This window comes from Protopterus annectens, chromosome 1.part0 (genome assembly GCF_019279795.1).
Source record: "Protopterus annectens isolate FY-2018-M chromosome 1.part0, PAN1.0, whole genome shotgun sequence".
Classification (NCBI taxonomy): domain Eukaryota; kingdom Metazoa; phylum Chordata; order Ceratodontiformes; family Protopteridae; genus Protopterus; species Protopterus annectens.
In genome coordinates this window covers 996,726,061-996,740,182 of record NC_056725.1, presented here as the reverse complement: position 1 = coordinate 996,740,182, position 14,122 = coordinate 996,726,061, and positions in this window count along the sequence as shown.

Below are 14,122 nucleotides of genomic sequence, written 5' to 3'. Positions count from 1 at the left end.
ATTGTTGGGTTAAATAATTATAAGCCACGGGGCATTCTCAGCTCAGACTTCCTTCTGTTAGGTATTTAGTTTTGCCACCTTTATCAGTTTACCAAAAAGTTCTAAAATCATCTTGAAAACAGGAACTGAAACATGTGGAATGGATGTAGAAATATATCTGTTGAAATCTGTTTCTTAAATACAACCACAAAATTCTGCCAAAGTTTCTCAAGAATAAGACACTTGAAAAATCATGAATACAATTACAACCAGATGACTCCTTGCAATGTCAGCAACATTGTGAGGAGGAATGGAGAGGGTAAGGAGTAGACAATAATATTTAAAGTGAATGTTTCCTATTATATAGAGTCCTCAATGAGTCAGATGAAATTGCAAAAGAAAAATTTCTTTATTTATGTCGAGCATAATGAGCCTGTAATTTTCCAGATCATATCACCCAGCTCAGCTTAAAAAATAGATCAGCTAGTGAAAAGATGGCTTGTCTTAAATTCCAAACCTAGATATTAATATTACAATAGAAGGCAGCCGACAGTCTTTGGAGTAAAAGCTCCATAGTAAAAATAAAAGCAAATAAATAAAAATATATCAAGTCCCACTACGGAGCTACCACAGTACACGTTGCTCTAGGCAGAAGTCTATAACATATAACAATATCTGATACGATAACAAAAATAAAACTATAAGCGAATAACATAAAATAACTCAGGTTTATTAATAAATATATTGGAGGTAAGCGCTTTCACTTAGGAGCTTCTTCAGACCTTATAACAATGTTAAAACCACAGATGATATATATATATACAGGTGAATAAAGGAACAATTAAAATCAATGAACTAATCAAATACTCTTAAAGAAATATAACCATAATATACCTGTGACCTATAAACATCACATATACAGATAAAAACGACTGAAACAAACAAACAAATTAAGATAAAACAATACAACTTTGTAAATAAAAGCAAATATAATACTCTTCACAAAAAACACTCTAACCTCAAATATATATATATATATATATATATATATATATATATATATATAAAACAATAAATGACATAAACTCATTTCATTTATGCAGCCTCCTTCTTCTCAAAGCGGGCTTAATGGATGCCCTCTCATTCAAGCCCCTTCCCCTATCTGCTTTCAGGTTAATAATCCAACAGGTTTCCCTGTATTCAGTGCATGTTCTCACATCACCTTCCCTTATACTTATTCCTATTGCTTCAATAACCCTAAATCTAAACGTGTGATTTGGTCCTTGATCACTAACATACTTAGAAAGTGCATTATTAGGGGAATTTTTTTTTGTTCCCTAATTCTGTCATGTAATATTCTGTTGGTTTTCCCTACGTAAAATACCCCACAGAAGTCACACTCAGATAAATAAACCACATGTGGAGTCATACAATTATGAATATCCCTAAAAAAGTAATTTTTACCTAAATCTGGATGACAAAATCCTTCTGTAGTATTAATATTGATACAAAAATTACAAGAACCACAAGGTTCAGTATGACCAAAATCCACTTTTTCCAGATGGTTTGTACATAGAAGTCTTTTCAATTTTTTTTGATTTTTAAACCTAAATCTAGGGATGTCACCAACTATATTCCCTATGCTTTCATCAACTAATAAGATGGACCAAAAATGTTGAAAGAGTCTGGTAACATGACCAGTATCACTAGAATAATACATAGGAATCTTCATAACCCTCATTTTACTGTCAACTACTACATTATCAGATAGGCTATGTGGACCATAATATGGTTTGGCTTTAGTCTCCCTCAGGAGGGCAAGATCTTGCCATTGCTTCTCTAATTCAGAAGTAGTATACCCTCTATCTAACAAGTTCTTCTCAATAGTAACCAGCTCTGACTGAAAGCCAATCTCTGAAGGATTCATCCTAGAGGCTCTCATACCTTGTCCTCTGACAAGGTTTCTAAAAAAACATAGCCTGGATGCATACTCATCCTAAATAAAAAGGCGTTCCTATGGCACATTTTACGGAACACACCTGTATTGATTATCCCAGAACTTAACTTCTCAACATAAACATCTAGGTATTCTATAAAGTCATAAGAGAACTCATACGTAAACTTCAAACACTCTGTGAGATTATTAACAACCTCAAAAAAGTTTAGGAATGCTTGCTGGGACCTTGCCATAAAATAAACAGATCATCTACAAATCGCCTATAAAATAGGACATATTTCTTGAATTCTGAATGTAAAAATAACTTATCCTCTTCCCATTGAGCCAAAAACATATTAGCATAGCTATTGGCACAAGAAGTGCCCATAGCTACGCCATGTCTCTGTAGGTAGATGTTATTACCAAATATAAAGATATTATTACTAAGCACTGTTTCCAGAAGGAAACAGATCAAATCAATCTGTAAATCTGAGTATTCACTATGTAAACTCAAATATGCCTTAACAAACTGTATGCCCAAATCATTGGGTATCATGGTGAACAATGATTGTACATCCATTGTAACAAAAGCAATATTACAAGTATCCCCTATATCCTGAAGGCATTCATATAAATCTACTAAAAATTGTTTGGTGTCTTTGAAAACAGTATTATTCAAATTAATCACAAGACGTAGATACTTCTCTATATATAAAGAAAGGGGCTCGGTGACCCAACCTCCTCCTGCAACAATAGGCCTCATGGGGGAATTTGTAGGATGTTTATGTATCTTAGGGAGGCCTTGAATGATGGGAATCAAAGGATTCTCAATGCTCAGAAACCTAAATACATCTTCAGAGACAAGAGCTGCTCTCTTAATATCAACAATATCATTACACACAGTATTAATAATATTATGTACATCTGTAGTAGAAATTCTATTGTAAAATACTGTATCTTCTAACATATTGTGCATAATTTGCTCATAATGTATTCTATCCATAACTACAATCCTACCCCTTTATCTGCAGGACGTATAACTAACAAATCATTATTTTGTAGGGTTTGTAACGCCCTCCTCTCTTTAATTGTCAAATTCTGTCTCAAAGATTTACTCAACATAGGTGCCCTCTTTTCATAAAAATATAACTTAAAATATCACCTGGAATTGTTAAAATTTCAAAGACTTCAAACTCTGAACCTTTGGGTAAATTTAATTTAGCTCAGTTCTCATATCTACATTCCTGGAGGACATTAGGTACAAATTTTCCTTTCATAAAAATGATTTTCAGAGGTAGCTATGACTTACACATATAAAACATGTATGCAACAGATTACAATTTAAATTTACAATTCAAGAAAAAGGGAAAACTTTATATTAGATCTGACGTATATTAATTCACAAGGTTCCCCAGTGGACGCTTTACCTTCATACACAGAGAACATTTACATTCAGACAGAGTTTCAAAAGGGTAGAGCATGTTTTTAAAAAAAAAAAAAAACCCTCCAAAACATATAGTTAAAGCCACCAACGTATTACACAGCAGAAATGGACATTGGTGGTATACAGAAAAAAGTTTACTGGTTAGGAATATGGCATAGCTTCACATTTACATAAATTTTGGAATTGACAAATTTTCATACTATTTCAGGAAACAAAAAAATCCTGCAGTTACTTCATGTCATTTCTTTTTGCTGGGTCTGATGTGTCTGCATTTTCTTTCAGATTTTGCAAAACTACCTTCGTCATATAGAGAACAAAGAGTATTACTTCTACGGACAACAATTTGAGAAATATTTTATTTTAACTGTTTCATTACATAAAATCATATTATGCAACTCTGTCCTTATTTGTTTGTCTTCACATCTGATGCTATATTAACTATAATCTAGGCTTCCCAAAAACAAACTCTGAAATGGCTCACTAATGTTTCAAACACTCAGCATAAAATAAACCCAGCCAACATAATCCTTTCATTAAAAATACAGATCCAGGTTAAGCACTTTCATTCTTAACAAAACTGGACTTTTTCAAAACCTGTTTGCATCAGTAAATTCAACCATTATATAATTTTATAAAAATGTTGTGACAAAACTCATGACATTATCTAAATTTAAAAAAGACTTATGCAAATATAAATGTTTTAATCACCTCATTAAAAATTAATAAAAAAACACATTGCATAAACCTTCCATTAACAATGTTTTAAAATATTTTTTTTTATAAAAACAGTTTTTTATAACTAGTTTAGTCACAAATCCAGTTTTGTAACATACATACTCTAAAGTTATACATGAACTTTGTCAGTTTGGCAGATCACATTTGAGAACACTGCTAATACTAATACTTTCATTAAACAAGGGGCAACTGTGGCATTTATCCTTAACTGACACATAATTTCACTTTTTTCAAGTTTTCAGGTATTGTTTTTCAATCCCCCCACAAGTTTATCTACATTTTCTATTATTGAAAACATATAAATGTAGAAATGTTTGCAATTTTGTGCATGTCTAGCTAAAGCATTTTTGTTGTCTTTATTCTTATTGCTGCAAACGCATTAATAAATTCTTTTTATAAGAACATCGTCTGCCTTTCCTTTGCGGAATACATCACAAGGATCCTATATTGCTGCATAAAATCCATCAAAGGTGAGACAATTAAATCTTCTCAGTTGTCTCCATTTTTGCATTACTCACAATATTTCACATTTTTCATCAATATTAATGTAAGTGCAATGGTGACATCTCCTACAGTTAAAGGTCTGACAATGGCCACTTCCAAGAATGCCATAAGCATTCCTTTCCAAAATATTTTTAAATTAGGTTTTCTACTGTAGACAAGGGGTGTTGTCAATAAGATCAGAAGGTATATTAAGAAACTAAAGATTTATTTTGACCATCTCCCTATATATATACCAGTGCCTATAGAAAAATGGATGAATAAATGGTAAGCCATAAGAACAAAAATCAGATATCTTAGTTTTCTTTCCAATAATGCCATTCAGTGCTCCTAAACCAACTTAGGTCAATATTCCATGGCTCTCTTGACAGAAAACTCTTTAATCATAGAGTCAATCAATGTTGTAGGGTAGTACCTGTCTACAAACATTAATTTCAGTTTATCAACTTGTGATAATCATTTTTTACCCCACACTCCCAAATTAATCTGGACAATATAATTAACTGGCTCTTAACAAGCCTTCTCTTAAAACGCCATGGATGACAACTAGTATAGTGCAAAAATGAATTACAAATGGTAGGTTTTCTATATAAACTAGAGGAAATACTCCAGTCTACATTCTTTCTAATGGTTACTTATATATAGTGTGCATAATCCAAGTTAAAGTTTTAAGTAAACATTAGAAAATGTGTGATCTGTTCCATATAACAGATAAATCCCTGAAATCAAGTCAGTGTCCCTGTCCATATAATAAAAATATCCTCCAAATAGCTCAGATACATGACACACTGTTCATATAGGATACATGTAAATACAAAGCCTTTTCCCAATAGCAGACAGCCTTTAATAATAATACTCGTCAAAAAAATGCAATATTGTTTGTTGATACAATTTCTATTAAATTCTTAATAAATTCTATTTCAAACTTAATCAAATTACGGCAGCATAACAATGCCTGCCCAAATTACTCAAGTCACACTGAATGACCACATTAACAGAAAATACGTTTTTTTTAACATCCAAGGTTATAAAATAACTTTTATATCTAAGAGTAAGATTTTTTTCAGTCTCTCCCAAAATGTTCAGCAATCCTTAAGAATGTAACTAGCTACTGTGAATAAACCCTTCAGCTTAGCATCCACAAATTTAGCCAATGGCTCAGGTTGGAACCTCCAATCAAAACTATTGGCCATAGTGGAAGATTCAAAGATAAGTATATCCTGGATTGTCTTTCAATCATATAACTTAATAATTCCTGTTTATAAGGAAAAGAAAATCCCTTGAGATAGTTTAATGCTAAGCAGATGTTAAGATTTTATTAAATTTGTTAGGTGATATTAGCCAACCTGCCAGTAAATCATGTCATTATATTTTGTAAATAGTGATAGGGAATTCTGAATCAGATGATGCTAGTTATGATGAGAAAAATTTATGAGAAAGGAATCTTCATGGCAATTACAGTCAAAGTCCAGGAGTTTTTATACATGGATAAATTCTTACAGTACAAGATAGTGTGGATTGGGGTCAGGAGATCCCACCATTAATATTTAATGAACACATTTTATTTTTTAAATATCTATATTTTTCTCCACAAAAATTCAACCCAGGCCTGAGATAGGAGCCTGCCATGAAGATTGTTACATAAATATATGGCAGAAAGCAGTGAATGTATTGAAAATTCTGCATAGCCACTACAGTGATTTTCTGAAACATAATTTAAAAAAAGTACTTTGTCGTGTTTGAAGTTGGTACCTAACATAATATAAAAGAATGGTTATGATAATTTTTAAAACTCATTCCAGGAATTTGTGACAGTGCTGAAATTAGTACTGCTATTTCAGACAATTGCTGAAAGAGTCTGTGTGTGTGTGGAGGGAGGGTATCAAATGCATACCCCATAGAAAGTAAAAATGATCTGAAGTAAAATAGCATGGTCTGATGAATATTGTAATAATGAAATCAAAGTAGCCATTTTCTGCCTTTTAGAAGAAGTTGAATTCTATTACCTTTGTATCCACATTTATTGATAGCTTGAAGTATAATTCCGATTTAAAGTTCAGAATTTGAAAATTTCCATTCCATAGTTTTGTCCTGCTTAGACTCATATTGGAATGAGGAACTGAAAAACAGGATAAGGGTGCAGGTATACATTTACTCAGCTTGGAGAGAGAAACTGAAAGATATGATAAGGATGTAGATCTACTTTTCATGGGTTCAGGCACCTAGGCAGCGAGATATTTCCCTGTGGTACATTTGACTGGGAACACATGACTGAAGTGACATTCAGCTGCAGAGAAATATGGCTGTTTGCAAATTCCCTATGGGAAAAGAGAAGAATATGTTGCCATGCCCACACTTTCAATAACCAAAAGCACAGGGGGAAAATCAATGTCCATGGTCCCCAAGGGAACATGAGACAGCAGGCAATATGGCAGGCTTTAGCAGTTTGCTTGCAAGAGGGCATATCAGTGGCAGTAAACATGCAGTGCACAATGGTCAGTGCCTTTATAATTGGAGTGTGTGGACCACTACACCCTTCACAGTGTCTAGGGAACATTACCTAAAATGCATACTGGAGCATAAATGTGACTACAGTAGCCTGCAGGATTTCCTCTATGCTGTAGCACACTTCTACATGTTGTAGTTAGATAAGTATGTACTGTACACTGAGCACAACACTCATTACTTCTTTTGCCACCATGCATTTTGGTTATTAAAGCTGTGAGCATGGCAGTGAGTGCTTCTCTTTGCCCACAGGGAATTTGCAAACAGCCATATTTCTCTGCAGCTGAATGTCACTTCAGCCATGTGTCCCCAGTCAAATGTAGCACAGGGAAATGTCTCCCTGCCTAAGTGCCTGAACCACATTGGAAAATCTATATGTTGTGGTATCCACTAAATTCTGTCAGAATAATTTAAATTTTTTTGTCAAAAGTGTTGGGTAGTTGTGCATCAAAGGACCATGGCATCTAACAGACTCATTCATGTTATGCGATTATGCTTGAGGGTGGGGGTGTGTGGGGTTGGGGTTGGGGTTGGGGTTGAGTACCAGCCATTCACACCTAGTCAACCATATTTTGGAGAAGTTTGGAAAAAAATGTCTATAGACAACATGCTTATTAAAAAATACCTAACATAAAAAAGAAAGAAACAAGATACAGGTGCAGGGTTTGAGTCTCACAAGGGATAATTGGCTAGGCTTAAAATGGCTCGCAAGGGCAGTTAGCTTAGTACTAAACTATGAACCTATGAACCTAGTTTCACCATAAGCAATGTACTATATATTATGAGTAAATATAACTTTTGTTCAGTTATATAATGGAACCGCTATATTACAACATTCATCTGGTAGCAAATTTTAGATTAACATTTGGAAAAGGGCTGCAATTAAAAGAATAGTATGAGCTAAGGTGTTCATAAGATATTAATTATATGATGCTATACCTCACAACTATCCCTGGTTTTCATGGATGTCCACAATTTTGCATTGTAGATTATTATTATAGCTGATGTTTGTCTCTTGTATCTGCTGTTTATCAATCCTTTTCCATTTGATTGACTATTCACAGTAAGACTTTGGGTGTCAGGACAGGATCTGAGTGGGCATGATACCATTTAAGCAGCCATGAAGTATGTCCCTGTCTCCTATGGCTGCTATGAACTTCTTTCACTTGGAGGAGGAATTGCAGTTACAGGCCCAGTGTTGGGTACATGCTTCTACCTACACCAGCATCTTACTTACAGTGCATAATGCTGCTAAGTCATCCTTGTGAGGAACCTTTCCATTACATCCTAGTTTATTTTCCCAACCTCTAAGAACAGACAGCTTTACAGGATGAATATCCTTTAGTTCTCCCAGGATGGGCAAGCTGGCCATTTACACCTTCTTATTTAAGTATTTATTTATTGGAATTTGATTATCAGGAAAGCTTGATTGGAAAAAAGTTCCTAGGTATTACAAAAACATTTTAAAATAAACAGTTTTACAGTCTTCAAAAATAATACAAAAACATCTTCAGTTTAAATAATTATACAAAATTATACATAACATGAAAACACTTTTTAAGAATTGATACAATTTATGTGACAATGATTTAATATTTAGAGAACGTTTAGCTAGTTATAGAAACATTAAAATTAAGTTAGTATAATGAAAATAGGAATTGCAGTATGAAGTAAGAAGGAGAAAAAGGGTTTTGGCATATTTAGAAAGAGAGTCAGGTCAGGGAAGGAAAATTTATTGAAGTAAGGAAGTAGGTGAAGAAGGGAGACTAAAGAGGTGTAAGGTATGAACAGATAATTGTTTATATTCATGGATATAGTTTATCCTGGGGCTGAGAAAGAACAGAGCCAGATTTTGGCTAGGAAGTCTGTCAGAATGGTGTTAATGGACTGGAGGGTGGGTTTTGACCTGTTAGATACAGGTAAGGAAATTCCAGGTCTTAGCAACATATTATGAGTACAGACCATGCCCAGCAGATTTGATAGGTTTCTGGACAGACAGGAGTTTTTGGTCACTTGATGATAATAAGCAATTGGTAAATAGTTGTGTAGAATGGAATTTAGTGCTGTACTAGCAGATGGATGCTAGATAATTTTACAGGTGGTAAGAAGTTGTGTATATGTTGGTTGTTGGGGTAGCTCTAATCAATTTATGCTTTTTATATGTTCATAGTATGATACTAGGCTATTAGCCCAGAGGGTGTTATAAGCCTAGTCAAGAATTTTGCCATGTTCCCACAAAGTGTCCACCTGTTTCCACTGTCCAGCAGGGACACAGGTGGAATCCCAGGGGTGTATTTTCTGTTTCCCATCCAGTTGTCCATGTTCCTCTTAAAGAGGGCTAGAGAGGTACTATGCTTGACATGGAGAGGGAGACTATTCAATAGATGGAGGAGTCTTTGGGACACAAATTTATCCCTCCAACAAGTTCTATTAATGTCACAGACCAGGTTGAAGCCTTGTGTGTGGGCTGCGTGAGTAGAGTTTGACTTACAGATATTCAGCAGCTCCATGAAAGCTGGGTCTGAGATGGCCTTGTATGCCAAACACAGGTCACCTCTGAGCAGTCTGTACCTGACTGAGTGGAGGGACAGGGCTTTTACCATATCTGTATAGGATAGGTGTTTGAGACCTTGGATTTTCCTGGTCAGGAACCTCTGTGGTCTCTCCAGCTGCTGCATGTGCTTGGCAAGGTACATGCTGAAGGGAGCATTGTACTTGATAACAGGTCTGATAAGGGAGGAGTACAAGGATGTTATGACCTCCTTGTTTCTGGATGAAACACCCTTACTTATGAGGTGGGCCATGTAGAAAGCCTTCCATACAATGGAGGCCATATGGTGATCAAAAGTCAGGTTGCTATCAGCTTGGCTGCCCAAGTACCTCACAATTGATTGTGTTCTTAGTGCATTGTTATTAATGTGATAATTACTGGGGACTTCAAAGGGGAAAATGATGCATTTCTTGGCATTCAGTTTGAGGCCATTCTTCTGGCACCAGTCATTAGTTTGGGTAAGTCCCTCTTGTAGGATGTTCATATCACTAGAGGAATGTAAGACAGCACCCAGCTTGCAGTCATCTGCAAACTTGGTCAACCACAAACTACTGATTGTGACTTGCACCTCAGAAAAGTATATCCCAAACAGTAGCTGCCCTAAGACCGATCCTTGGGGTACATCACTCATTACCAGTCTACTACTAGAGGTGGCTTCTCCTATTTTGACTGAGTGAGTTTTATCAGTGAGCCAGTTAGCTACCCATCTGGTGACATACAGGTTGATGCCTAGCTGGGAGACTTTATCTATTATGCCCAAGTGGGGAATCGTGTTGAAGCCTTTGGTTAGGTCAAGGTAGGTGGTGTGCATCATCTTCCCATCATCAATGGTTTTGGTGTCTGTTTCAAAGAAGTCAACCAAGTTTAACAGGCATGATCTCCATTTGACAAAACCAAACTGTGTGGGTCAAACATTTGGAGGTTGCCAATGTCCTTCTTTATAAGGTCCATGATAATGTGTTCCATGGCCTTGCAGATCAGGCTAGTTAGGCTGATGGACCTATAATTACCTGGGTCAGTGGATGCTCCACCTTTATGTAGAGGAATGACAGTGGCTGTCCTCTATTCGACTGGGACATAAATTGATGGGTTCTGAAAGGGGCATTTGCTGCAAATTTAGCAACTTTATTATAGTATTGTTAAAGTTTTGCTTCTTGTGATGTCTCAAGGTTAATAAGGATAGGAGTTCCATAAGTAGTGAGTGGAAGATGTAAGCAGTGACAAGTGTAGTTTTAGTTGCATTGGTTAGAAGGTTTTTGATTTTTTCATGATGTTTGCATATGCAGGTCAAATTTAAGATTACCATCCACTATCATCCCTAAAAATTTGCTATGAGAAGTGATGCCAGTGGTTGTATTATTGGGAAAGAATTTTAAATTGTGTTTTTTTCATGAGAGAGGGATTTGGGAAAAGAATAAGTACTTTGTTTTTTTTTTTTTGGGGGGGGGGGTTAGCATGAGTTGTGAATTACAAACCCATGGTTTAGTGATTATTAAAGTTCCTGGGTAATTTTTTGGAGATGTGCCAGGTTGTCAGATGTGCATATGACTGTGAAGTCATCTGCATATTGTATTAGGGAGGCCTATTGTGTGGATGCGTGAAGAGTATTAGTGAGAGTATTAAAAAGGAAGGGACCAAGGATAGATCCTTGTGGTATACAAGTCATGATAAAGAAGTATGGAGAGAGGGCGGAGAGCCACTTTACTGACCAATACCTATTGGACAGGTAGCTTTTGGACCATCAAAGGGTGGGCTGCGATAGACTTTGTGAGAACATTTGAAGTAAAAGTTTGCTGAGACAAACTGTGTTGAAGGCTTTAAACAAGTCTAGAAGTACGAGGGAGACTAGCTTTTCATTGTCTCTTGCTTTACTGACAGTATCTATATAGGTTAGAAGTGCACTGTTAGACTATGGAAGGGACAAAAGTCCTGTTGTGTGGTGATAGTAGTCCTTCCTGTAGGAGATTGTTTAGCAATTGTTTTTGAATACTTTTTTCAAGTATTTTGGAGAGGGTAGATAACATTACTATAGATCTAAAGTTACTAATCCCTGTTGAATGTCATACTTTGTGTAGTAAGAGATAACATGTTATTTTGTTCAGAGAGAGCGGGAACGTAGGATTCCTATACTGACCTATTTATAAAGACTGAGACAGGATAGGCAGTGCTATTGGCCACAATGTTAAGGTAGTTTCCTGGAAGGCCATCGACTGAAGTAGAGCATGGTTTGAGTTTGTTTAAAAGTACTTTTACAGAGGATGTGGACAGAGGTTTGAAGGTGAAAGTGGATGCGATGATAAGTGTCTGTTGTGCAGGGTTGGGATGGGATTTTGTGAAATCTTTGGTTAGGAACACTATACTATCTATGAAATAAGAGCTGAATACTATTATAGTGTCTAGTGGCGAGTTACTTGGAGAGGGATTAGGGTTGAATATTTGACTGGGATGTAAGATTTATTTAATGGTGTACCAGAATTTTTTTATGGTTGTGTTCACTATTGTTTTGAAGGTTGTTATAGTTTTTTGTATTTGTTTATCTGGTTTTTAGTATGGTGTTGAGCATTCTGAAGTTTTGTTTTTAGATATTGTGGTGTTTTATATTTATGCCATTCTTTGCACACTTTTTGTCTATCCTCCATTAGAATTCGAGGTTATTTTGGAAAGTTACACTGAATTCATTCAATTCCACCATCATCTAAGGGGAGGATTTTTAGTATATTCCAGTTCATAGATGATAGGGTAGTAAAGATTATTTCTTGGTTAAACTTGGACAGGTTAAGTGCTGTTTTATAATCATGTTGTTTAAGTGGATATGTAAGATGTCTATTGTACAGATTGTGACATGGTCACTAAGAAAGTCTGACACTGTATCTGTGGTGGTGAAGCTGCTAGAGTATAATTCTAAGGTCCACTATAATAAGGAATTTGATACCATAATATAATGTGTGGGGCTATTAATTAGTTCTGTGAAACTGTACAAGTTCATGTTAGAGGAAGGGGAGTTAGAGGTTTTGTCCAACCAACTAACATTCACATTACCTAGTAGCATTATGGAATTATTATGGATATCCTGTGTAGAATAATTTCCAATGTAGCTGTATCATTGGCAGGAGGGATGTAGAGGGCAGTAAAACATATTTGTTTATTTTTAAGAAAATAATAACAAGCTCTGCTGAACTGAATTTTGGTATTAGTTTGTTTTGGGGGGGGGCTGTCATAGTTTTTGAGAAATAGTAAAGCAATGCCCCCATCTTTCCTCTTTATACAGTCATTACAGATGATATTACAGATGGTGGTTGCAATTTTGGAGTTTTTTATAATGGATTTAAGCCTTATTTCAGTTATAGTGAGAATATCAAGCTTGTTTTGGGTAATCCAGGCATTGTAGTTCAGTAGTTTTATTTCTTATGCTTTTAATATCTATGGCAACAAACATTATATTACTGGTGTTGGGGTTGATCATTGTAGGGTTAGAGTACTGTATGGAAGAGAATTGTTTAGATGTTGGTTGCGATATATGGAGCCAGGACTGGGGTGCTTGGCTACTCTACTCCTAGGAATATTTCAGTTGAACTTGAGTTGATCATTCAATATTTGGGATAAAGCTAAGGGACATTGTTAAATAGGTTTGTTGAGATATGTGGAGAGATTATGGTGCAAGTATGGATAGGTAGTTGGGACACAGTTGGAGAGATGTTAAGAGCTATTATTGAGCCATGATAGGACAAGAGATGTCTCCATACTAAGAGATGAATAGATGATAAATTGAGGAGAAGCTTGATTAAGTAGAGAGATCTGTAATTTATTGATAACAGGTAGTGGGGAAGTAGGAATCAAGAAGGAATCGAGAATTTGCAGGGTTGTATGGTATTTAGTGGTGGTAGAGTCTGAAAGCTGGTATAAAAGAAACATTTCCTATGATGAAAGAGAGTTAGGTTACCGTGGCAACTTCTCTCTGTTTCTGAATGTGAGAAATAGAGGGGTTTGAAAGGATAGAGCATGAGGATGTAGTTAAGACAGGAGGTAGTGAGGGTTATTCAGGGAAAGTAGAAGTTGATATGTAGAATAATAGATAGGTACTGTTAGCAAGGGGTCTGGGTATGAGTAGATAAAATGCAAGCAGTAAGGGAAGGAGAAAAGGTTGTTGGGAATGATGCTAAATGTTAGAGGGACACTGGGGAATAGGAAATACAAACAAGACTGTTTGCATGATAGTAGTAAGGTTGTTTGAGAAGGGTTAGGCAATGGGTGTCACAGGTGAAATGTGTGTATAGTAAGTATACTGGCAGAGTAAAAGCAGTGGATGAGAACTGGGGTAGGGTAGACTATAAATCATCTCTGCCATGGACAGGACTTCATCCTTTGATTTGTTCTACCTCTTTTAAAATTGTGATTATATAACAGTTGCTGTGTTTACTGTGATTTATAAATTCTAGTTTAAGACCTGGACCCTAAAGAATATTACCAGTGT